The 22,500-nt window shown below is 49.8% G+C and overlaps 18 non-coding genes and 24 pseudogenes across 18 annotated transcripts in view; all 42 read left to right on the top strand.

Annotated features, from left to right (window-relative positions):
• Nucleotides 1–96: 96 nt before the first annotated feature.
• LOC144939856 (5S ribosomal RNA) lies at nt 97–223 on the top strand (annotated as a pseudogene).
• A 228-nt stretch (nt 224–451) lies between these two features.
• LOC144939718 (5S ribosomal RNA) lies at nt 452–570 on the top strand (annotated as a pseudogene).
• Nucleotides 571–819: 249 nt separating this feature from the next.
• Nucleotides 820–942, top strand: LOC144939900 (5S ribosomal RNA; annotated as a pseudogene).
• Nucleotides 943–1,191: 249 nt separating this feature from the next.
• On the top strand, nt 1,192–1,314 carry LOC144939396 (5S ribosomal RNA). Its single transcript, XR_013638577.1, has one exon. It is a non-coding gene; the product is annotated as a 5S ribosomal RNA (ribosomal RNA).
• Nucleotides 1,315–7,277: 5,963 nt separating this feature from the next.
• Nucleotides 7,278–7,396, top strand: LOC144939526 (5S ribosomal RNA). Its single transcript, XR_013638699.1, has one exon. It is a non-coding gene; the product is annotated as a 5S ribosomal RNA (ribosomal RNA).
• A 249-nt stretch (nt 7,397–7,645) lies between these two features.
• LOC144940184 (5S ribosomal RNA) lies at nt 7,646–7,754 on the top strand (annotated as a pseudogene).
• A 250-nt stretch (nt 7,755–8,004) lies between these two features.
• On the top strand, nt 8,005–8,113 carry LOC144940186 (5S ribosomal RNA; annotated as a pseudogene).
• Nucleotides 8,114–8,341: 228 nt separating this feature from the next.
• On the top strand, nt 8,342–8,460 carry LOC144939631 (5S ribosomal RNA; annotated as a pseudogene).
• A 249-nt stretch (nt 8,461–8,709) lies between these two features.
• LOC144940183 (5S ribosomal RNA) lies at nt 8,710–8,818 on the top strand (annotated as a pseudogene).
• Nucleotides 8,819–9,068: 250 nt separating this feature from the next.
• On the top strand, nt 9,069–9,177 carry LOC144940185 (5S ribosomal RNA; annotated as a pseudogene).
• A 228-nt stretch (nt 9,178–9,405) lies between these two features.
• Nucleotides 9,406–9,524, top strand: LOC144939629 (5S ribosomal RNA; annotated as a pseudogene).
• A 249-nt stretch (nt 9,525–9,773) lies between these two features.
• Nucleotides 9,774–9,892, top strand: LOC144939519 (5S ribosomal RNA). Its single transcript, XR_013638693.1, has one exon. It is a non-coding gene; the product is annotated as a 5S ribosomal RNA (ribosomal RNA).
• Nucleotides 9,893–10,141: 249 nt separating this feature from the next.
• Nucleotides 10,142–10,264, top strand: LOC144939395 (5S ribosomal RNA). The gene has a single exon (XR_013638576.1). It is a non-coding gene; the product is annotated as a 5S ribosomal RNA (ribosomal RNA).
• Nucleotides 10,265–10,492: 228 nt separating this feature from the next.
• Nucleotides 10,493–10,611, top strand: LOC144939819 (5S ribosomal RNA; annotated as a pseudogene).
• Nucleotides 10,612–10,861: 250 nt separating this feature from the next.
• Nucleotides 10,862–10,970, top strand: LOC144939860 (5S ribosomal RNA; annotated as a pseudogene).
• A 249-nt stretch (nt 10,971–11,219) lies between these two features.
• LOC144939518 (5S ribosomal RNA) lies at nt 11,220–11,338 on the top strand. The gene has a single exon (XR_013638692.1). It is a non-coding gene; the product is annotated as a 5S ribosomal RNA (ribosomal RNA).
• A 249-nt stretch (nt 11,339–11,587) lies between these two features.
• On the top strand, nt 11,588–11,710 carry LOC144939394 (5S ribosomal RNA). Its single transcript, XR_013638575.1, has one exon. It is a non-coding gene; the product is annotated as a 5S ribosomal RNA (ribosomal RNA).
• A 228-nt stretch (nt 11,711–11,938) lies between these two features.
• LOC144939717 (5S ribosomal RNA) lies at nt 11,939–12,057 on the top strand (annotated as a pseudogene).
• A 248-nt stretch (nt 12,058–12,305) lies between these two features.
• On the top strand, nt 12,306–12,424 carry LOC144939247 (5S ribosomal RNA). The gene has a single exon (XR_013638437.1). It is a non-coding gene; the product is annotated as a 5S ribosomal RNA (ribosomal RNA).
• A 249-nt stretch (nt 12,425–12,673) lies between these two features.
• On the top strand, nt 12,674–12,792 carry LOC144939053 (5S ribosomal RNA). Its single transcript, XR_013638252.1, has one exon. It is a non-coding gene; the product is annotated as a 5S ribosomal RNA (ribosomal RNA).
• Nucleotides 12,793–13,042: 250 nt separating this feature from the next.
• Nucleotides 13,043–13,161, top strand: LOC144939619 (5S ribosomal RNA; annotated as a pseudogene).
• Nucleotides 13,162–13,410: 249 nt separating this feature from the next.
• LOC144939601 (5S ribosomal RNA) lies at nt 13,411–13,529 on the top strand (annotated as a pseudogene).
• A 249-nt stretch (nt 13,530–13,778) lies between these two features.
• Nucleotides 13,779–13,897, top strand: LOC144939828 (5S ribosomal RNA; annotated as a pseudogene).
• Nucleotides 13,898–14,146: 249 nt separating this feature from the next.
• On the top strand, nt 14,147–14,265 carry LOC144939052 (5S ribosomal RNA). The gene has a single exon (XR_013638251.1). It is a non-coding gene; the product is annotated as a 5S ribosomal RNA (ribosomal RNA).
• A 249-nt stretch (nt 14,266–14,514) lies between these two features.
• Nucleotides 14,515–14,633, top strand: LOC144939618 (5S ribosomal RNA; annotated as a pseudogene).
• A 249-nt stretch (nt 14,634–14,882) lies between these two features.
• On the top strand, nt 14,883–15,001 carry LOC144939600 (5S ribosomal RNA; annotated as a pseudogene).
• A 249-nt stretch (nt 15,002–15,250) lies between these two features.
• On the top strand, nt 15,251–15,369 carry LOC144939375 (5S ribosomal RNA). The gene has a single exon (XR_013638557.1). It is a non-coding gene; the product is annotated as a 5S ribosomal RNA (ribosomal RNA).
• Nucleotides 15,370–15,618: 249 nt separating this feature from the next.
• On the top strand, nt 15,619–15,737 carry LOC144940062 (5S ribosomal RNA; annotated as a pseudogene).
• Nucleotides 15,738–15,986: 249 nt separating this feature from the next.
• Nucleotides 15,987–16,105, top strand: LOC144939953 (5S ribosomal RNA; annotated as a pseudogene).
• Nucleotides 16,106–16,354: 249 nt separating this feature from the next.
• LOC144939544 (5S ribosomal RNA) lies at nt 16,355–16,473 on the top strand. Its single transcript, XR_013638717.1, has one exon. It is a non-coding gene; the product is annotated as a 5S ribosomal RNA (ribosomal RNA).
• A 249-nt stretch (nt 16,474–16,722) lies between these two features.
• On the top strand, nt 16,723–16,841 carry LOC144940150 (5S ribosomal RNA; annotated as a pseudogene).
• Nucleotides 16,842–17,090: 249 nt separating this feature from the next.
• On the top strand, nt 17,091–17,209 carry LOC144940244 (5S ribosomal RNA). The gene has a single exon (XR_013638823.1). It is a non-coding gene; the product is annotated as a 5S ribosomal RNA (ribosomal RNA).
• A 249-nt stretch (nt 17,210–17,458) lies between these two features.
• Nucleotides 17,459–17,577, top strand: LOC144939634 (5S ribosomal RNA; annotated as a pseudogene).
• Nucleotides 17,578–17,826: 249 nt separating this feature from the next.
• On the top strand, nt 17,827–17,945 carry LOC144939221 (5S ribosomal RNA). Its single transcript, XR_013638412.1, has one exon. It is a non-coding gene; the product is annotated as a 5S ribosomal RNA (ribosomal RNA).
• Nucleotides 17,946–19,039: 1,094 nt separating this feature from the next.
• LOC144940231 (5S ribosomal RNA) lies at nt 19,040–19,158 on the top strand. The gene has a single exon (XR_013638812.1). It is a non-coding gene; the product is annotated as a 5S ribosomal RNA (ribosomal RNA).
• A 249-nt stretch (nt 19,159–19,407) lies between these two features.
• Nucleotides 19,408–19,526, top strand: LOC144939633 (5S ribosomal RNA; annotated as a pseudogene).
• A 249-nt stretch (nt 19,527–19,775) lies between these two features.
• LOC144939219 (5S ribosomal RNA) lies at nt 19,776–19,894 on the top strand. The gene has a single exon (XR_013638410.1). It is a non-coding gene; the product is annotated as a 5S ribosomal RNA (ribosomal RNA).
• A 1,094-nt stretch (nt 19,895–20,988) lies between these two features.
• Nucleotides 20,989–21,107, top strand: LOC144938912 (5S ribosomal RNA). Its single transcript, XR_013638118.1, has one exon. It is a non-coding gene; the product is annotated as a 5S ribosomal RNA (ribosomal RNA).
• Nucleotides 21,108–21,356: 249 nt separating this feature from the next.
• LOC144940146 (5S ribosomal RNA) lies at nt 21,357–21,465 on the top strand (annotated as a pseudogene).
• Nucleotides 21,466–21,714: 249 nt separating this feature from the next.
• LOC144939060 (5S ribosomal RNA) lies at nt 21,715–21,833 on the top strand. The gene has a single exon (XR_013638259.1). It is a non-coding gene; the product is annotated as a 5S ribosomal RNA (ribosomal RNA).
• Nucleotides 21,834–22,082: 249 nt separating this feature from the next.
• On the top strand, nt 22,083–22,191 carry LOC144940117 (5S ribosomal RNA; annotated as a pseudogene).
• Nucleotides 22,192–22,440: 249 nt separating this feature from the next.
• Nucleotides 22,441–22,500, top strand: part of LOC144939059 (5S ribosomal RNA) — a 119-nt gene continuing 59 nt past the window's right edge. The window contains exon 1 of the ribosomal RNA XR_013638258.1: nt 22,441–22,500. This exon is cut by the window's right edge and continues 59 nt beyond it. This is a non-coding gene — a ribosomal RNA (5S ribosomal RNA).

The raw sequence follows: 22,500 nt of genomic DNA, 5'->3' as shown, positions 1-22,500 counted from the left end.
AGTCCAGAATAAACGTTTTCATGAGTGTTGACCTCCCGCAGAAGAGTTGAATCTTGAATTTTACTTAAGAATGTGCGTCAGGTCTCTGCAAGTATGGCCTACGACCATATCACCCTGAATGCGCCTGATCTCGTCTGAGCTCGGAAGCTAAGCAGGGTCGAGCCTGGTTAGTTAGTTAGTACTTGGATGGGAGATTGCCTGGGAATACCAGGTGTTGTAGGCTTTTGCATTTTCGTATCTTCAATTCACCCACTCAGTTCACCTGCCAATTGCACGTTTATATGGTGTATTGCATTGGGATCAAGATTTTCTTGTAAAAGACCGTTTAATGCCACTCTTTCCGGGCACAACCAGGAGTCCAGAATAAACGTTTTCATGAATGTTGACCTCCCGCAGTAGAGTTGAATTTTGATTTTTACATATGAATGTGCGTCAGGTCTCTGCAAGTATGGCCTACGACCATATCACCCTGAATGCGCCCGATTTCGTCTGATCTCGGAAGCTAAGCAGGGTCGAGCCTCGTTAATACTTGGATGGTAGACTGCCAGGGAATACCAGGTGTTGTAGGCTTTTGCATTTTCGCATCTGGATGGGTCGCGTTTTACTCTTCAATTCAGGCAGTCAGTTCACCTGCCAATTGCACGCGGATATGGTGTACTGCATTGGGATCAATATTTTCTTGTAAAAGACCGTTTAATGCCACTCTTTCGGGGCTCAACCAGGAGTCCAGAATAAACGTTTTCATGAGTGTTGATCTCCCGCAGAAGAGTTGAATCTTGAATTTTACTTAAGAATGTGCGTCAGGTCTCTGCAAGTATGGCCTACGACCATATCACCCTGAATGCGCCTGATCTCGTCTGAGCTCGGAAGCTAAGCAGGGTCGAGCCTGGTTAGTTAGTACGTGGATGGGAGACTGCCTGGCAATACCAGGTGTTGTAGGCTTTCGCATTTTCGTATCTGGATGGGACCCGTTTTACTCTTCAATTCACCCAGTCAGTTCACCTGCTAATTGCACGCGGATATGGTGTACTGCATTGGGATCAAGATTTTCTTGTAAAAGACCGTTTAATGCCACTCTTTCGGGGCTCAACCAGGAGTCCAGAATAAACGTTTTCATGAGTGTTGACCACCCGCAGTAGAGTTGAATCTTGAATTTTACTTAAGAATGTGCGTCAGGTCTCTGCAAGTATGGCCTACGACCATATCACCCTGAATGCGCCTGATCTCGTCTGAGCTCGGAAGCTAAGCAGGGTCGAGCCTGGTTAGTTAGTACTTGGATGGGAGACTGCCTGGGAATACCAGGTGTTGTAGGCTTTTGCATTTGCGTATCTTCAATTCACCCACTCAGTTCACCTGCCAATTGCACGTTTATATGGTGTATTGCATTAGGATCAAGATTTTCTTGTAAAAGACCGTTTAATGCCACTCTTTCCGGGCACAACCGCCCTCACATCGGCGCCAAGAGAGAAGCGTTCTACTCTGCCGAGGGCGCTACAACTGCTGGCTGGGGTCTATGGACCATCTGCAGAATGCAGACAGCAGTTCTACGACCGCAAGCGGGGTGAAAAAGAGTCGCCCCTGGCATACAGGACGAGCCTCCTGGCGCTGGCCAAAACGGCTTTTCCCCGTATGGACGACGACGGCGTGGACGCGATGGTCACGGAGAAAATCCTCCTCCTGGCAGACGACCTGGACATCGCTGTCGTCGCACAGGAGGACGCCGAGATGACCTCTCTTCAGGCGGCGCGCCTCCTTCACGCCAACCTTCTGTCCTTGCGGCGGAAAGCCAGCAGGGCATCGGCCGGGCGTGCGGTGGCTGCAGCCACCCTTCAGACGGAGGAGCTCTACGCCGTCGACCACCGACGGCAACAGGCGCAAGGAGCACGGGCGGGCCGGGACGGCTCAAGCCGGTTCGACCGTCCATCGTCTCCACCGGGGGGTCCGCGGTGTTTCAACTGCGGCGTTCGGGGCCACGTCGCCTTGGGGTGCCGCTCGCCTCGACAGCGCGGGACGACGCCTCGACGGGACGCCGGGCCTCCTCCTCCCAAGCTCCAGCAACATGATCCGGCGAGTCGCGGCACCACACATGTTTGGCCAAAGCACCCACCCGTTGCACACTCTCGCACCACAACGAACGGGGGGCCGATGTTGCGTTGCGACGGCCCAACGCGGATCACTGCGGGGACTCGAATCGAGCCCAAACAGTGGTCCGTGTTGGCCCATCGCGTGGTAGCCGCGTCGTCAGGGTCGTCGGCCGTGGTCGGACACATTGACGGGGTAGAGGTACGCATCCTGGTCGATACGGGGGCATCGGCGACAATCATTTCGGAGTTAATTTACAATATTCTGCCTGTACAAAGCCGGCCCTTACTGCCGGTTAACGTCCCATTCTATGCCGCTAACGGGGGCTCTCTGGGCATCATGGGACAGATTCGCGCGCAAATTTGTATCGGGGACATCAAATTGTCGGGGCCGATTTTCGTTTCCTCCTCGCTGGCGGTTCCGTGCCTGCTGGGGACGGATTTCTTAGGCAAAATGCCAATTCGTATTTTGATCGACCAAGGATGCATTGAGCTTCCGTCAGGGCGACGCATGGCCTTCCTGCCTTCCCCTGCGGCGGCTCGGACGGCGTTCGCGACGGTACCGGCGTTCGTCGTCAGAACAGTTAGTGTGCCGCTGGGAGCTCAAATGCTAGTGCCTCTGAAACTTCGTAAGCCCTTCGCTAAGGGCGTAGGGGATCAGGGTGTTTTGCTGGGACCGTCTAGGGCCGGGGTTAATGCACCTCATTTGATTCCGGCCCAGACCGTCGTAAGAGGGGACGAGGACCCTTTCATCGCGGTCCTCAATGTGGGGTCGCAGACAGTGGTGGTTCCTCAAGGGACGGTGCTCGCTCACGCGACGCCGGTACCCTGCGAGGAACCTGTCGCGAACCATGTTGGCACTGCTTCCCGAATGCTCCCACATTCGGACAGCGATGAAGGGTGGCTCGACGCGCTTTGTGCGGGATCGACGGACCTGACAAATTCAGAGCGCCAACAGCTTAGAACGCTACTGAGGGAATTTTCCGACGTTTTCAGTCGGGATAAATATGATTTGGGTTGCACTCACCTGCTGCGTCACCATATTGACACGGGTGACAGCGCGCCAATTCGCCAAAATCCGTTTCGGTTAAGTCCCACCGAAAAGGACCATGTCAAATCGGCTGTTGATGACATGTTAGCCGCCGACATCATTTCTCCCTCCACCAGCCCTTGGGGAGCGCCGATCGTCCTGGTTAAAAAGCAGGACGGCTCGTTGCGGTTTTGCGTGGATTTTCGGCGCCTTAATAAAATTTCGGTTGCCGACGCATACCCGCTCCCACGGATGGACGAATCGCTGGACGCCTTGGCTGGAGCGCGATTCTTCTCCACACTAGATTTACTTTCGGGATTCTGGCAGCTTCCTCTGGACGATGATTCTAAGCCTAAAACTGCTTTCCGTACACCGCACGGCCTGTTCCAATTCAACCGGTTGCCGATGGGCTTACACTCAGCGCCGGCAACTTTCCAGCGATTGATGGAATTGGTTTTGGCTGGATTGCAATGGGAATCGTGCCTGATTTATTTGGATGACGTTATTGTCTTTGGTAAAACTTTTGATGAACATCTTCAGAGGTTGCGGGCGGTTTTCCTAAAGATGCGGGCTGCTAATTTGAAATTTAAGCCCCAGAAATGCCATTTGTTACGCGAGTCGGTGCGTTATTTGGGGCACATCGTAGGGCGCTCGGGTATTGCTACCGATCCCGCCAAAACGCAGTGTGTCAGCTCCTGGCCGACTCCCACCTCGGTGGGAGAGGTCAGGAGTTTTATTGGCTTCGCATCATATTACCGACGCTTCGTCGCTAATTTTGCAACGATTGCCAAACCCCTACACGCGTTAACATCTAAAGGGGTTCGGTTCCACTGGGGTCAGGAGGAGGAAGCTGCTTTCTGCTCCCTTCGGGACGCCCTGGTAAAGGCTCCTCCCCTGATTTACCCAGATTTTTCTAGGCCGTTTTTGCTCGACACCGACGCGAGCAACACGGGTATTGGAGGTGTGCTTCCCCAGGTGGTTGACGGCGTGGAACGGGTGGTTGCGTACGGCAGTCGGGTGTTGTCTCCAGCGGAGCAAAGATATTGTGTCACCCGTAGGGAACTGTTGGCAATTGTCTATTTCATCCAACAGTATCGCCCATATCTGTACGGTCGGCATTTCACCGTCCGCACAGATCATGCGGCACTCCAGTACGCCCTGAAGGTTCAACAGCCATCGGGACAATTGTCCCGATGGTTGGAGGTCCTCCAGAATTTCGATTTCGAAACCACCTACCGTAAGGGCGTTCGCCACACCAACGCTGACGCTCTGTCACGGATGCCAACCGCCTCCGAATGCGCATGCCTCCTGGGGTCTGGGCGTTGCAAGCCGGCAGGGGACATGATGGTTCCGGTCCTGGCGGCCGCCGCCAATGACGAAACATTGGTCACCAATGATATCGCGGAACAGGGGAAAGATTCCCTGCTTGGGTTGCCCGTTAATGAATGGGGGCGCCTCCAAATGGAGGATACCTCCCTCCTCGCGTTGCGTCGTCGCGCCGGGGAGAGGGGGCGGGGGACGGGTGAGGCCGACGCTTGGGGCATGCACGCAGGGTTGCTCATGCATTGGGACAGCAAATCCCACCGTCACCGGCTGGTGGTCCCTTCGGGATTACGGGGTAAGGTGGTGTGGGCTGCGCATGAGCGCCTCCTCCACCTGGGGACCCAGAAAACTCTCGCCTTGCTCCAGCTGAATTTTTTTTGGCCAGGCATGACAAGGGATGTCACTGATCTGTTGGCAGCATGCCCTCGGTGTGCGCAGCGCAAACCACCGGCACGGGAGTCGAACCCGCCCTTGCAGTCCATCCAGGTCTCCCGAGTAAATGAACTGGTCGCACTCGACATTCTGGGGCCATTCCCCGCCACCCCCAGGGGTAACAGATATTTGCTTACTGGGGTCGAATATTTTACGCGCTGGCCTATGGCCTGGCCCCTGCCAAATCAGTCGGCAGCAGCCATCGTCGACGCCTTTGTCCAGGGTTATGTCATGGACAAAGGTGCTCCGGAGCGGTTGCTGACCGACCAGGGTAGAATTTTTTCCGGGAAACTCCTAAAACAAGTCTGTGATCTCCTAGGAACGAAAAAAATTCGAACCTCTCCTTATCACCCGCAAACGGACGGGATGGTCGAGCGTCTGCATCGCACCATCTCGTCTATGTTGTCGCAGCAAGTCTCGGACTCACAGACTGATTGGGACTTACAAATTCAAGGGGTTCTAGCGGCATACAGATTGGCTCCCCATGCTGCGACGGGATTTTCACCATTCTTTCTTATGTATGGCCGCGAACCCGACCCACCTGTTCCGGCACAGCTGCAGATCCCCGCGCCGCTGGGTAAAATTAAATTGGATGAACACGTTAAATTTAACCTTGACAAACTGACTGAGGCGCGGGATGCTGCGAGGCTAAATTCTGACAGGCGTCAAAAGGCGAACGAGCGCCTCAGGCTGGCTCGCGCGCACGTGCTGCAGTGGAAGCCGGGGGACAGGGCATGGCTGCACTGTCCCCAGGTACCACTCGCGACCTCCTCTAAACTCGTGCGCCCGTGGCGGGGCCCCGTCGAGGTTGTCGAGGTTTTGAGGCCTCAGTGCGTTCGAATCAAATGGGGCAGGCGCCGGTGGTTTGTACACCCCTCTAGGCTAAAACCGTTTGTTGCGGTGCGAGGGCCCACTCCACATGCGCGGGGCCAAGCATGTGGGGGGTCGACCGACTCGGAGGGTCCGTCGCTGCTCTCGCCTGATGTGTTGCCGGCTGTCCCACCCACAGGTGCACCGGGAATGACGGGCTCATGCCCTACAACCCACACGGGTGATGCCGACGGTCGCGCCACTTCAATCGCGACCTCATCTCGAAAGGGACAGCCGCCACCGGATGGTCCGCCGTCCGGGGTTGCCCCGTGTGACGGGCCTGCGGCAAGGACGCGCGCTAAGATGCGCAGACTCTTATAATATACAAAAAGAAGACATTTTTTTTTTATTTCACGTGTCATGGTTACTGTATGCTGCGTCGGTGGTGCGCTCCTGCCACATTGTGTGTGTTGTGTTGTGTGTGTGGGCGGGGTGTGTGTGTTGTGGGTGCGTTGTGTGTCGTGGGTGTGCTGTGTGTGCTGGGGGAGTTCCTGGCTAGTTGTATATACGCGCTTTTACGGATTTCGTATTTATACGGGGGGGGGTGCGTCGGACATTCCCTTCGGGGGTGTGCTTGTTCATCTTGTTGTTCTTGTTGTTGTTGTTCAATTTGCATTTTGTTGAAAAAAATGAGGCACACACGGGGTTGCGGGGTAAATGTTCCTTTATTGGAATTGTTGCAGCCGGGACGGCTGCGAGCTGTAATGGGGGGAGTGATGTAGGGTTGTTACGGGAGGGCTGTAGGTGCATGGGATCCAACGGGGAATAAACACAGTGGGCGGAGCTCCGGGAGTACACGGGGGGGGGTGCCCGCAGCGACGTCCGCATCAGGCAGCCTGGGGGGTTGTGATCCTGATGGGGGGTATAAAGGGGGAGGACAGAGAGAGCTCGTGGCTGAGTCTGGGAACGAAGGAGGAAGAAGGAAGATCTGCTAGTTAGAAGCCCTGGACTCCCCTCGACGCCGCCCTTGTAAGGGCTGCGGAGGATCGAGCCAGAGGCGTGGTTCCGTGAACCAGGGTCAGTACCCTGGGACTCCGGAGACCGTAGCCCGACTCACCAGTGTCGGGCCAGTTAGCCTGCCCTAGCCCGTTAGTGGAGGACTTGGGGTTAGGTCAGGATTAGCTAGGGTGTATCCCCAGTTATCCGGGTGAGGGGGCCGCTACCCCCTCTAGTGCCGTCCTGTACCGACGACTTGTAATAAAGATACGTGTGCCTCAACCTGGGTGTCCAGCGTACTTACCGGTACTTCACTTGGATGGGAGACTGCCTGGGAATACCAGGTGTTGTAGGCGTTTGCATTTTCGCATCTGGATGGGTCGTGTTTTACTCTTCAATTCACCCAGTCAGTTCGCCTGCCCATTGCACGTGGATATGGTGTACTGCATTGGGATCAAGATTTTCTTGTAAAAGACCGTTAAATGCCACTCTTTAGGGGCTCAACCAGGAGTCCAGAATACACGTTTTCATGAGTGTTGACCTCCCGCAGTAGAGTTAAATCTTGATTTTTACATATGAATGTGCGTCAGGTCTCTGCAAGTATGGCCTACGACCATATCACCCTGAATGCGCCCGATCTCGTCTGATCGCGGAAGCCAAGCAGGGTCGAGCCTGGTTAGTACTTGGATGTGAAACTGCCTGGGAATACCAGGTGTTGTAGGCTTTTGCATTTTCGCATCTGGATGGGTCGCGTTTTACTCTTCAATTCAGGCAGTCAGTTCACCTGCCAATTGCACGCGGATATGGTGTACTGCATTGGGATCAATATTTTCTTGTAAAAGACCGTTTAATGCCACTCTTTCCGGGCACAACCAGGAGTCCAGAATAAACGTTTTCATGAATGTTGACCTCCCGCAGTAGAGTTGAATTTTGATTTTTACATATGAATGTGCGTCAGGTCTCTGCAAGTATGGCCTACGACCATATCACCCTGAATGCGCCTGATCTCGGAAGCTAAGCAGGGTCGAGCCTCGTTAATACTTGGATGGTAGACTGCCAGGGAATACCAGGTGTTGTAGGCTTTTGCATTTTCGCATCTGGATGGGTCGCGTTTTACTCTTCAATTCAGGCAGTCAGTTCACCTGCCAATTGCACGCGGATATGGTGTACTGCATTGGGATCAATATTTTCTTGTAAAAGACCGTTTAATGCCACTCTTTCGGGGCTCAACCAGGAGTCCAGAATAAACGTTTTCATGAGTGTTGACCACCCGCAGTAGAGTTGAATCTTGATTTTTACATATGAATGTTGCGTCAGGTCTCTGCAAGTATGGCCTACGACCATATCACCCTGAATGCGTCTGATCTCGTAAGATAAGCAGGGTCGAGCCAGGTTAGTACTTGGATGCGAGACTGCCTGGGAATACCAGGTGTTGTAGGCTTTTGCATTTTCGTATCTTCAATTCACCCACTCAGTTCACCTGCCAATTGCACGTTTATATGGTGTATTGCATTGGGATCAAGATTTTCTTGTAAAAGACCGTTTAATGCCACTCTTTCCGGGCACAACCAGGAGTCCAGAATACACGTTTTCATGAGTGTTGACCTCCCGCAGTAGAGTTAAATCTTGATTTTTACATATGAATGTGCGTCAGGTCTCTGCAAGTATGGCCTATGACCATATCACCCTGAATGCGCCCGATCTCGTCTGATCTCGGAAGCTAAGCAGGGTCGAGCCTCGTTAATACTTGGATGGTAGACTGCCAGGGAATACCAGGTGTTGTAGGCTTTTGCATTTTCGCATCTGGATGGGTCGCGTTTTACTCTTCAATTCAGGCAGTCAGTTCACCTGCCAATTGCACGCGGATATGGTGTACTGCATTGGGATCAATATTTTCTTGTAAAAGACCGTTTAATGCCACTCTTTCCGGGCACAACCAGGAGTCCAGAATAAACGTTTTCATGAATGTTGACCTCCCGCAGTAGAGTTGAATTTTGATTTTTACATATGAATGTGCGTCAGGTCTCTGCAAGTATGGCCTACGACCATATCACCCTGAATGCGCCTGATCTCGGAAGCTAAGCAGGGTCGAGCCTCGTTAATACTTGGATGGTAGACTGCCAGGGAATACCAGGTGTTGTAGGCTTTTGCATTTTCGCATCTGGATGGGTCGCGTTTTACTCTTCAATTCAGGCAGTCAGTTCACCTGCCAATTGCACGCGGATATGGTGTACTGCATTGGGATCAATATTTTCTTGTAAAAGACCGTTTAATGCCACTCTTTCGGGGCTCAACCAGGAGTCCAGAATAAACGTTTTCATGAGTGTTGACCACCCGCAGTAGAGTTGAATCTTGATTTTTACATATGAATGTTGCGTCAGGTCTCTGCAAGTATGGCCTACGACCATATCACCCTGAATGCGTCTGATCTCGTAAGATAAGCAGGGTCGAGCCAGGTTAGTACTTGGATGCGAGACTGCCTGGGAATACCAGGTGTTGTAGGCTTTTGCATTTTCGTATCTTCAATTCACCCACTCAGTTCACCTGCCAATTGCACGTTTATATGGTGTATTGCATTGGGATCAAGATTTTCTTGTAAAAGACCGTTTAATGCCACTCTTTCCGGGCACAACCAGGAGTCCAGAATAAACGTTTTCATGAATGTTGACCTCCCGGAGTAGAGTTGAATTTTGAGTTTTACATATGAATGTGCGTCAGGTCTCTGCAAGTATTGCCTATGACCATATCACCCTGAATGCGCCCGATCTCGTCTGATCTCGGAAGCTAAGCAGGGTCGAGCCTCGTTAATACTTGGATGGTAGACTGCCAGGGAATACCAGGTGTTGTAGGCTTTTGCATTTTCGCATCTGGATGGGTCGCGTTTTACTCTTCAATTCAGGCAGTCAGTTCACCTGCCAATTGCACGCGGATATGGTGTACTGCATTGGGATCAATATTTTCTTGTAAAAGACCGTTTAATGCCAGTCTTTCGGGGCTCAACCAGGAGTCCAGAATAAACGTTTTCATGAGTGTTGACCACCCGCAGTAGAGTTGAATCTTGATTTTTACATATGAATGTGCATCAGGTCTCTGCAAGTATGGCCTACGACCATTTCACCTCGAATGCGCCCGATCTCGTCTGATCTCGGAAGCTAAGCAGGGTCGAGCATGGTTAGTACTTGGATGGGAGACTGCCTGGGAATACCAGGTGTTGTATGCTTTAGCATTTTCGCATCTGGATGGGTCGAGTTTTACTCTTCAATTCACACAGTCAGTTCACCTGCAAATTGCACGCGGATATGGTGTACTGCATTGGGATCAAGATTTTCTTGTTAAAGACCGTTTAATGCCACTCTTTCGGGGCTCAACCAGGAGTCCAGAATAAACGTTTTCATGAGTGTTGACCTCCCGCAGAAGAGTTGAATCTTGAATTTTACTTAAGAATGTGCGTCAGGTCTCTGCAAGTATGGCCTACGACCATATCACCCTGAATGCGCCTGATCTCGTCTGAGCTCGGAAGCTAAGCAGGGTCGAGCCTGGTTAGTTAGTACTTGGATGGGAGACTGCCTGGGAATACCAGGTGTTGTAGGCTTTTGCATTTTTGTATCTTCAATTCACCCACTCAGTTCACCTGCCAATTGCACGTTTATATGGTGTATTGCATTGGGATCAAGATTTTCTTGTAAAAGACCGTTTAATGCCACTCTTTCCGGGCACAATCAGGAGTCCAGAATAAACGTTTTCATGAATGTTGACCTCCCGCAGTAGAGTTGAATTTTGAGTTTTACATATGAATGTGCGTCAGGTCTCTGCAAGTATGGCCTATGACCATATCACCCTGAATGCGCCCGATCTCGTCTGATCTTGGAAGCTAAGCAGGGTCGAGCCTCGTTAATACTTGGATGGTAGACTGCCAGGGAATACCAGGTGTTGTAGGCTTTTGCATTTTCGCATCTGGATGGGTCGCGTTTTACTCTTCAATTCAGGCAGTCAGTTCACCTGCCAATTGCACGCGGATATGGTGTACTGCATTGGGATCAATATTTTCTTGTAAAAGACCGTTTAATGCCAGTCTTTCGGGGCTCAACCAGGAGTCCAGAATAAACGTTTTCATGAGTGTTGACCACCCGCAGTAGAGTTGAATCTTGATTTTTACATATGAATGTTGCGTCAGGTCTCTGCAACTATGGCCTACGACCATATCACCCTGAATGCGCCTGATCTCGGAAGCTAAGCAGGGTCGAGCCTGGTTAGTACTTGGATGGGAGACTGCCAGGGAATACCAGGTGTTGTAGGCGTTTGCATTTTCGCATCTGGATGGGTCGTGTTTTACTCTTCAATTCACCCAGTCAGTTCACCTGCCCATTGCACGTGAATATGGTGTACTACATTGGGATCAAGATTTTTTTGTAAAAAACCGTTTAATGCCACTCTTTCGGGGCTCAACCAGGAGTCCAGAATAAACGTTTTCATGAGTGTTGACCTCCCGTAGTATAGTTGAATCTTGATTTTTACATATGAATGTGCGTCAGGTCTCTGCAAGTATGGCCTACGACCATTTCACCTCGAATGCGCCCGATCTCGTCTGATCTCGGAAGCTAAGCAGGGTCGAGCATGGTTAGTACTTGGATGGGAGACTGCCTGGGAATACCAGGTGTTGTATGCTTTAGCATTTTCGCATCTGGATGGGTCGAGTTTTACTCTTCAATTCACACAGTCAGTTCACCTGCAAATTGCACGCGGATATGGTGTACTGCATTGGGATCAAGATTTTCTTGTAAAAGACCGTTTAATGCCACTCTTTCGGGGCTCAACCAGGAGTCCAGAATAAACGTTTTCATGAGTGTTGACCTCCCGCAGAAGAGTTGAATCTTGAATTTTACTTAAGAATGTACGTCAGGTCTCTGCAAGTATGGCCTACGACCATATCACCCTGAATGCGCCTGATCTCGTCTGAGCTCGGAAGCTAAGCAGGGTCGAGCCTGGTTAGTTAGTACTTGGATGGGAGACTGCCTGGGAATACCAGGTGTTGTAGGCTTTTGCATGTTCGTATCTTCAATTCACCCACTCAGTTCACCTGCCAATTGCACGTTTATATGGTGTATTGCATTGGGATCAAGATTTTCTTGTAAAATACCGTTAAATGCCACTCTTTAGGGGCTCAACCAGGAGTCCAGAATACACGTTTTCATGAGTGTTGACCTCCCGCAGTAGAGTTAAATCTTGATTTTTACGTATGAATGTGAGTCAGGTCTCTGCAAGTATGGCCTACGACAATATCACCCTGAATGCGCCCGATCTCGTCTGATCGCGGAAGCCAAGCAGGGTCGAGCCTGGTTAGTACTTTGATGTGAAACTGCCTGGGAATACCAGGTGTTGTAGGCTTTTGCATTTTCGCATCTGGATGGGTCGCGTTTACTCTTCAATTAACCCAGTCAGTTATCCTGAAAATTGCACGTGGATATGGTGTACTGCATTGGGATCAAGATTTTCTTGTAAAAGTCCGTTTAATGCCACTCTTTCGGGGCTCAACCAGGAGTCCAGAATTAACGTTTTCATGAGTGTTGACCTCCCGCAGTAGAGTTGAATCTTGATTTTTACATATGAATGTGCGTCAGGTCTCTGCAAGTATGGCCTACGACCATTTCACCCTGAATGCGCCCGATCTCTTCTGATCTCGGAAGCTAAGCAGGGTTGAGCATGGTTAGTACTTGGATGGGAGACTGCCTGGGAATACCAGGTGTTGTATGCTTTTGCATTTTCGCATCTGGATGGGTCGAGTTTTACTCTTCAATTCACACAGTCAGTTAACCTGCCAAATGCACGTGGATATGGTGTACTGCATTGGGATCAAGATTTTCTTGTAAAAGACCGTTTAATGCCACTCTTTCGGGGCTCAACCAGGAGTCCAGAATAAACGTTTTCATGAATGTTGACCTCCCGCAGTAGAGTTGAATCTTGATTTTTACATAAGAATGTGCGTCAGGTCTCTGCAAGTATGGCCTACGACCATATCACCCTGAATGAGCCTGATCTCGTCTGAGCTCGGAAGCTAAGCAGGGTCGAGCCTGGTTAGTACTTGGATGGGAGACTGCCTGGGAATACCAGGTGTTGTAGGCTTTTGCATTTTCGTATCTGGATGGGTCGCGTTTTACTCTTCAATTTACCCAGTCAGTTCACCTGCCAATTGCACTTGGATATGGTGTACTGCATTGGGATCAAGATTTTCTTGTAAAAGACCGTTATAATGCCACTCTTTAGGGGCTCAACCAGCAGTCCAAAATACACGTTTTCATGAGTGTTGACCTCCCGCAGTAGAGTTAAATCTTTATTTTTACGTATGAAGGTGCGTCAGGTCTCTGCAAGTATGGCCTACGACCATATCACCCTGAATGCGCCCGATCTCGTCTGATCGCGGAAGCCAAGCAGGGTCGAGCCTGGTTAGTACTTGAATGTGAAACTGCCTGGGAATACCAGGTGTTGTAGGCTTTTGCATTTTCGCATCTGGATGGGTCGCGTTTTACTCTTCATTTCAGGCAGTCAGTTCACCTGCCAATTGCACGCGGATATGGTGTACTGCATTGGGATCAATATTTTCTTGTAAAAGACCGTTTAATGCCACTCTTTCGGGGCTCAACCAGGAGTCCAGAATTAACGTTTTCATGAGTGTTGACCTCCCGCAGTAGAGTTGAATCTTGATTTTTACATATGAATGTGCGTCAGGTCTCTGCAAGTATGGCCTATGACCATTTCACCTCGAATGCGCCCGATCTCGTCTGATCTCGGAAGCTAAGCAGGGTCGAGCATGGTTAGTACTTGGATGGGAGACTGCCTGGGAATACCAGGTGTTGTATGCTTTTGCATACTCGCATCTGGATGGGTCGAGTTTTACTCTTCAATTCACACAGTCAGTTCACCTGCCAATTGCACGTGGATATGGTGTACTGCATTGGGATCAAGATTTTCTTGTAAAAGAACGTTTAATGCCACTCTTTCGGGGCTCAACCAGGAGTCCAGAATAAACGTTTTCATGAATGTTGACATCCCGCAGTAGAGTTGAATTTTGATTTTTACATATGAATGTGCGTCAGGTCTCTGCAAGTATGGCCTGCGACCATTTCACCTCGAATGCGCCCGATCTTGTCTGATCTCGGAAGCTAAGCAGGGTCGAGCATGGTTAGTACTTGGATGGGAGACTGCCTGGGAATACCAGGTGTTGTATGCTTTTGCATTTTCGCATCTGGATGGGTCGAGTTTTACTCTTCAATTCACACAGTCAGTTAACCTGCCAAATGCACGTGGATATGGTGTACTGCATTGGGATCAAGATTTTCTTGTAAAAGACCGTTTAATGCCACTCTTTCGGGGCTCAACCAGGAGTCCAGAATAAACGTTTTCATGAATGTTGACCTCCCGCAGTAGAGTTGAATCTTGATTTTTACATAAGAATGTGCGTCAGGTCTCTGCAAGTATGGCCTACGACCATATCACCCTGAATGAGCCTGATCTCGTCTGAGCTCGGAAGCTAAGCAGGGTCGAGCCTGGTTAGTACTTGGATGGGAGACTGCCTGGGAATACCAGGTGTTGTAGGCTTTTGCATTTTCGTATCTGGATGGGTCGCGTTTTACTCTTCAATTTACCCAGTCAGTTCACCTGCCAATTGCACTTGGATATGGTGTACTGCATTGGGATCAAGATTTTCTTGTAAAAGACCGTTAAATGCCACTCTTTAGGGGCTCAACCAGCAGTCCAAAATACACGTTTTCATGAGTGTTGACCTCCCGCAGTAGAGTTAAATCTTTATTTTTACGTATGAAGGTGCGTCAGGTCTCTGCAAGTATGGCCTACGACCATATCACCCTGAATGCGCCCGATCTCGTCTGATCGCGGAAGCCAAGCAGGGTCGAGCCTGGTTAGTACTTGAATGTGAAACTGCCTGGGAATACCAGGTGTTGTAGGCTTTTGCATTTTCGCATCTGGATGGGTCGCGTTTTACTCTTCATTTCAGGCAGTCAGTTCACCTGCCAATTGCACGCGGATATGGTGTACTGCATTGGGATCAATATTTTCTTGTAAAAGACCGTTTAATGCCACTCTTTCGGGGCTCAACCAGGAGTCCAGAATTAACGTTTTCATGAGTGTTGACCTCCCGCAGTAGAGTTGAATCTTGATTTTTACATATGAATGTGCGTCAGGTCTCTGCAAGTTTGGCCTATGACCATTTCACCTCGAATGCGCCCGATCTCGTCTGATCTCGGAAGCTAAGCAGGGTCGAGCATGGTTAGTACTTGGATGGGAGACTGCCTGGGAATACCAGGTGTTGTATGCTTTTGCATACTCGCATCTGGATGGGTCGAGTTTTACTCTTCAATTCACACAGTCAGTTCACCTGCCAATTGCACGTGGATATGGTGTACTGCATTGGGATCAAGATTTTCTTGTAAAAGAACGTTTAATGCCACTCTTTCGGGGCTCAACCAGGAGTCCAGAATAAACGTTTTCATGAATGTTGACATCCCGCAGTAGAGTTGAATCTTGATTTTTACATATGAATGTGCGTCAGGTCTCTGCAAGTATGGCCTACGACCATATCACCCTGAATGTGCACGATCTCGTCTGATCTCGGAAGCTAAGCAGGGTCGAGCCTTATTAGTACTTGGATGGGAGACTGCCTGGGAATACCAGGTGTTGTAGGCTTTTGCATTTTCGCATCTGGATGGGTCGCGTTTTACTCTTAAATTCACCCAATCAGTTCACCTGCCAATTACACGTGGATATGGTGTACTGCATTGGGATAAAGATTTGCTTGTTAAAGACCGTTTAATGCCACTCATTCGGGGCACAACCAGGAGTCCAGAATAAACGTTTTCATGAGTGTAGACCTCCCGCAGTAGAGTTCAATCTTGATTTTTACATATGAATGTGCGTCAGGTCTCTACAAGTATGGCCTACGACCATGTCACCCTGAATGCGCCCCATCTCGTCTGATTACGGAAGCGAAGCAGGGTTGAGCCTGGTTAGTACTTGGATGGGAGACTGCTTTGGAATACCAGGTGTTGTAAGCTTTTGCATTTTCGCATCTGGATGGGTCGCGTTATACTCTTCAATTCACCCAGTCAGTTAACCTGCAAATTGCACGCGGATATGGTGTACTGCATTGGAATCAAGATTTTCTTGTAAAAGACAGTTTAATGCCACTCTTTCGGGGCTCAACCAGGAGTCCAGAATAAACGTTTTAATGAATGTTGACCTCCCGCAGTAGAGTTGAATTTTGATTTTTACATATGAATGTGCGTCAGGTCTCTGCAAGTATGGCCTGCGACCATTTCACCTCGAATGCGCCCGATCTTGTCTGATCTCGGAAGCTAAGCAGGGTCGAGCATGGTTAGTACTTGTATGGGAGACTGCCTGGGAATACCAGGTGTTGTATGCTTTTGCATACTCGCATCTGGATGGGTCGAGTTTTACTCTTCAATTCACACAGTCAGTTCACCTGCCAATTGCACGTGGATATGGTGTACTGCATTGGGATCAAGATTTTCTTGTAAAAGACCGTTTAATGCCACTCTTTCGGGGCTCAACCAGGAGTCCAGAATAAACGTTTTCATGAATGTTGACATCCCGCAGTAGAGTTGAATCTTGATTTTTACATATGAATGTGCGTCAGGTCTCTGCAAGTATGGCCTACGACCATATCACCCTGAATGTGCACGATCTCGTCTGATCTCCGAAGCTAAGCAGGGTCGAGCCTGATTAGTACTTGGATGGTAGACTGCCTGGGAATACCAGGTGTTGTAGGCTTTTGCATTTTCGCATCTTGATGGGTCGCGTTTTACTCTTAAATTCACCCAATCAGTTCACCTGCCAATTGCACGTGGATATGGTGTACTGCATTGGGATAAAGATTTTCTTGTTAAAGACCGTTTAATGCCACTCATTCGGGGCACAACCAGGAGTCCAGAATAAACGTTTTCATGAGTGTAGACCTCCCGCAGTAGAGTTCAATCTTGATTTTTACATATGAATGTGCGTCAGGTCTCTGCAAGTATGGCCTACGACCATGTCACCCTGAATGCGCCCCATGTCGTCTGATTACGGAAGCTAAGCAGGGTTGAGCCTGGTTAGTACTTGGATGGGAGACTGCTTTGGAATACCAGGTGTTGTAAGCTTTTGCATTTTCGCATCTGGATGGGTCGCGTTATACTCTTCAATTCACCCAGTCAGTTCACCTGCCAATTGCAAGTGGATATGGTGTACTGCATTGAGATCAAGATTTTCTTGTAAAAGACCGTTTAATGCCACTCTATCGGGGCTCAACCAGGAGTCCAGAATAAACGTTTTCATGAGTGTAGACCTCCCGCAGTAGAGTTCAATCTTCATTTTTACATATGAATGTGCGTCAGGTCTCTGCAAGTATGGCCTACGACCATATCACCCTGAATGCGCCCGATCTCGTCTGATCTCGGAAGCTAAGCAGGGTCGAGCCTGGTTAGTACTTGGATGGGAGACTGCCTGGGAATACCAGGTGTTGTAGGCTTTTGCATTTTCGCATCTGGATGGGTCGCGTTTTACTCTTCAATTCACCCAGTCAGTTCACCTGCCAATTGCACGTGGATATGGTGTACTGCATTGGGATCAAGATTTTCTTGTAAAAGACCGTTTAATGCCACTCTTTCGGGGCTCAACCAGGAGTCCAGAATAAACGTTTTCATGAGTGTTGACCTCCCGCAGTCGAGTTGAATCTTGATTTTAACATATGAATGTGCGTCAGGTCTGTGCACGTACGGCCTATGACCATATCACCCTGAATGCGCCTGATCTCGTCTGATCTTGGAAGCTAAGCATGGTCGAGACTGGTTAGTACTTGGATGGGAGACTGCCTGGGAATACCAGGTGTTGTAGGCTTTTGCATTTTCGCATTTCGATGGGTCGCGTTTTACTATTCAATTCCCCCAGTCAGTTCACCTGCCAATTGCACGCGGATATGGTGTACTGCATTGGGATCAAGATTTTCTTGTAAAAGACCGTTCAATGCCACTCTTTCGGGGCTCAACCAGGAGTCCAGAATAAACGTTTTCATGAGTGTTGACCTCCCGCAGTCGAGTTGAATCTTGATTTTAACATATGAATGTGCGTCAGGTCTCTGCACGTACGGCCTATGACCATATCACCCTGAATGCGCCCGATCTCGTCTGATTTCGGAAGCTAAGCAGGGTCTAGCCTGGTTAGTACTTGGATGGGAGACTGCCTGGGAATACCAGGTGTTGTAGGCTTTTGCATTTTCGCATCTGGATGGGTCGCGTTATACTCTTCAATTCACCCAGTCAGTTCACCTGCCAATTGCAAGTGGATATGGTGTACTGCATTGGGATCAAGATTCTCTTGTAAAAGACCGTTTAATGCGACTCTTTCGGGGCTCAACCAGGAGTCCAGAATAAACGTTTTCATGAGTGTAGACCTCCCGCAGTAGAGTTCAATCTTCATTTTTACATATGAATGTGCGTCAGGTCTCTGCAAGTATGGCCTACGACCATATCACCCTGAATGCGCCCAATCTCGTCTGATCTCGGAAGCTAAGCAGGGTCTAGCCTGGTTAGTACTTGCGTAATGCGGGCGTAAACGGCTTCGCGGATATGACGTCATGGGGGGGAGGAGTTAGGTTACGTGTGAGAGAGGGGTGAGGTCTTAAGGGAGAGATACCGGAAGAGACGAGGGAGTGTGGGAGATAGAGTTAGAGTGAGGCCACGCAGGGCGGAGGTCGAGGAGTGGCGAGATCGCCACACACACGCAGAGTAAGACTTGGCACCGTCGGCCATCGGTGACCAAGCGCGGAGGAACGACGGGCAGCGGTGGAGCTGCAGTGAGGGCAGCGGTGGAGCTGCAGTGAGGGCAGCCGGAGGACTGCACAGGGGATCTGCAGCGGAGCTGCAGAGCTGCAGAGGTGTGGAGGCTACGGGAGCGAGGGCAGCTACGGAGCTGCCAAGGGGAGAGCTCTGAGCGAGGGCCGTGTGGGACAAGTGTAAGAACCCGAATAAAGGACGACGGAGACAGACCCAGGATCGAGTCCTTTATTACACTTGGATGGGAGACTGCCTGGCAATACCAGGTGTTGTAGGCTTTTGCATTTTCGTATCTGGATGGGTCGCGTTTTCCTCTTCAATTCACCCAGTCAGTTCACCTGCCAATTGCACGCGGATATGGTGTACTGCATTGGGATCAAGATTTTCTTGTAAAATACTGTTTAATGCTACTCTTTTGGGGCTCAACCAGGAGTCCAGAATAAACGTTTTCATGAGTGTAGACCTCCCGCAGTAGAGTTAAATCTTGATTTTTACATATGAATGTGCGTCAGGTCTCTGCAAGTATGGCCTACGACCATATCACCCTGAATGCGCCCGATCTCGTCTGATCTCGGAAGCTAAGCAGGGTCGAGCCTGGTTAGTACTTGGATGGGAGACTGCCTGGGAATACCAGGTGTTGTAGGCTTTTGCATTTTCGCATCTGGATGGGTCGCGTTTTACTCTTCAATTCACCCAGTCAGTTCACCTGCCAATTGCACGTGGATATGGTGTACTGCATTGGGATCAAGATTTTCTTGTAAAAGACCGTTTAATGCCACTCTTTCGGGGCTCAACCAGGAGTCCAGAATAAACGTTTTCATGAATGTTGACCTCCCGCAGTCGAGTTGAATCTTGATTTTAACATATGAATGTGCGTCAGGTCTCTGCACGTACGGCCTATGACCATATCACCCTGAATGCGCCTGATCTCGTCTGATCTTGGAAGCTAAGCATGGTCGAGACTGGTTAGTACTTGGATGGGAGACTGCCTGGGAATACCAGGTGTTGTAGGCTTTTGCATTTTCGCATTTCGATGGGTCGCGTTTTACTATTCAATTCCCCCAGTCAGTTCACCTGCCAATTGCACGCGGATATGGTGTACTGCATTGGGATCAAGATTTTCTTGTAAAAGACCGTTTAATGCCACTCTTTCGGGGCTCAACCAGGAGTCCAGAATAAACGTTTTCATGAGTGTTGACCTCCCGCAGTCGAGTTGAATCTTGATTTTAACATATGAATGTGCGTCAGGTCTCTGCACGTACGGCCTATGACCATATCACCCTGAATGCGCCCGATCTCGTCTGATTTCGGAAGCTAAGCAGGGTCTAGCCTGGTTAGTACTTGGATGGGAGACTGCCTGGGAATACCAGGTGTTGTAGGCTTTTGCATTTTCGCATCTGGATGGGTCGCGTTATACTCTTCAATTCACCCAGTCAGTTCACCTGCCAATTGCAAGTGGATATGGTGTACTGCATTGGGATCAAGATTCTCTTGTAAAAGACCGTTTAATGCGACTCTTTCGGGGCTCAACCAGGAGTCCAGAATAAACGTTTTCATGAGTGTAGACCTCCCGCAGTAGAGTTCAATCTTCATTTTTACATATGAATGTGCGTCAGGTCTCTGCAAGTATGGCCTACGACCATATCACCCTGAATGCGCCCAATCTCGTCTGATCTCGGAAGCTAAGCAGGGTCTAGCCTGGTTAGTACTTGCGTAATGCGGGCGTAAACGGCTTCGCGGATATGACGTCATGGGGGGGAGGAGTTAGGTTACGTGTGAGAGAGGGGTGAGGTCTTAAGGGAGAGATACCGGAAGAGACGAGGGAGTGTGGGAGATAGAGTTAGAGTGAGGCCACGCAGGGCGGAGGTCGAGGAGTGGCGAGATCGCCACACACACGCAGAGTAAGACTTGGCACCGTCGGCCATCGGTGACCAAGCGCGGAGGAACGACGGGCAGCGGTGGAGCTGCAGTGAGGGCAGCGGTGGAGCTGCAGTGAGGGCAGCCGGAGGACTGCACAGGGGATCTGCAGCGGAGCTGCAGAGCTGCAGAGGTGTGGAGGCTACGGGAGCGAGGGCAGCTACGGAGCTGCCAAGGGGAGAGCTCTGAGCGAGGGCCGTGTGGGACAAGTGTAAGAACCCGAATAAAGGACGACGGGGACAGACCCAGGATCGAGTCCTTTATTACACTTGGATGGGAGACTGCCTGGCAATACCAGGTGTTGTAGGCTTTTGCATTTTCGTATCTGGATGGGTCGCGTTTTCCTCTTCAATTCACCCAGTCAGTTCACCTGCCAATTGCACGCGGATATGGTGTACTGCATTGGGATCAAGATTTTCTTGTAAAATACTGTTTAATGCTACTCTTTTGGGGCTCAACCAGGAGTCCAGAATAAACGTTTTCATGAGTGTAGACCTCCCGCAGTAGAGTTCAATCTTGATTTTTATATATGAATGTGCGTCAGGTCTCTGCAAATATGGCCTACGACCATATCACCCTGAATGCGCCCGATCTCGTCTGATCTCGGAAGCTATACAGGGTCGAGCCTGGTTAGTACTTGGATGGGAGACTGCCTGGGAATACCAGGTGTTGTAGGCTTTTGCATTTTCGCATATGGATGGGTCGCGTTTTACTATTCAATTCACCCAGTCAGTTCACCTGCCAATTGCACGCGGATATGGTGTACTGCATTGGGATCAAGATTTTCTTGTAAAAGACCGTTTAATGCCACTCTTTCGGGGCTCAACCAGGAGTCCAGAATAAACGTTTTCATGAGTGTAGACCTCCCGCAGTAGAGTTCAATCTTGATTTTTACATATGAATGTGCGTCAGGTCTGTGCAAGTATGGCCTACGACCATATCACCCTGAATGTGCCTGATCTCGGAAGCTAAGCAGGGTCGAGCCTGGTTAGTACTTGGATGGCAGACTGCCTCGGAATACCAGGTGTTGTAGTTTTTTGCATTTTCGTATCTGGATGGGTCGCGTTTTACTCTTCAATTCACCCAGTCAGTTCACCTGCCAATTGCACGCGGATATGGTGTACTGCATTGGGATCAAGATTTTCTTGTAAAAGACCGTTTAATGCCACTCTTTCGGGGCTCAACCAGGAGTCCAGAATAAACGTTTTCATGAGTGTAGACCTCCCGCAGTAGAGTTCAATCTTGATTTTTACATATGAATGTGCGTCAGGTCTCTGCAAGTATGGCCTACGACCATATCACCCTGAATGCGCCCGATCTCGTCTGATCTCGGAAGCTAAGCAGGGTCGAGCATGGTTAGTACTTGGATCGGAGACTGCCTGGGAATACCAGGTGTTGTAGGCTTTTGCATTTTCGCATCTGGATGGGTCGCGTTTTACTCTTCAATTCACCCAGTCAGTTCAACTGCCAATTGCACGTGGATATGGTGTACAGATTTGGGATCAAGATTTTCTTGTTAAAGACCGTTTAATGCCACTCTTTCGGGGCTCAACCAGGAGTCCAGAATAAACGTTTTCATGAGTGTAGACCTCCCGCAGTAGAGTTCAATCTTGATTTTTACATATGAATGTGCGTCAGGTCTCTGCAAGTATGGCCTACGACCATATCACCCTGAATGTGCCTGATCTCGGAAGCTAAGCAGGGTCGAGCCTGGTTAGTACTTGGATGGCAGACTGCCTCGGAATACCAGGTGTTGTAGTCTTTTGCATTTTCGTATCTGGATGGGTCGCGTTTTACTCTTCAATTCACCCAGTCAGTTCACCTGCCAATTGCACGCGGATATGGTGTACTGCATTGGGATCAAGATTTTCTTGTAAAAGACCGTTTAATGCCACTCTTTCGGGGCTCAACCAGGAGTCCAGAATAAACGTTTTCATGAGTGTAGACCTCCCGCAGTAGAGTTCAATCTTGATTTTTACATATGAATGTGCGTCAGGTCTCTGCAAGTATGGCCTACGACCATATCACCCTGAATGCGCCCGATCTCGTCTGATCTCGGAAGCTAAGCAGG

The sequence above is a fragment of the Lampetra fluviatilis genome, chromosome 22, assembly GCF_964198595.1.
Source record: "Lampetra fluviatilis chromosome 22, kcLamFluv1.1, whole genome shotgun sequence".
In the NCBI taxonomy this organism is placed as follows: domain Eukaryota; kingdom Metazoa; phylum Chordata; class Hyperoartia; order Petromyzontiformes; family Petromyzontidae; genus Lampetra; species Lampetra fluviatilis.
Note: the sequence above shows the minus strand (reverse complement) of the source record. Positions and strands in the feature narration are given on the sequence as shown.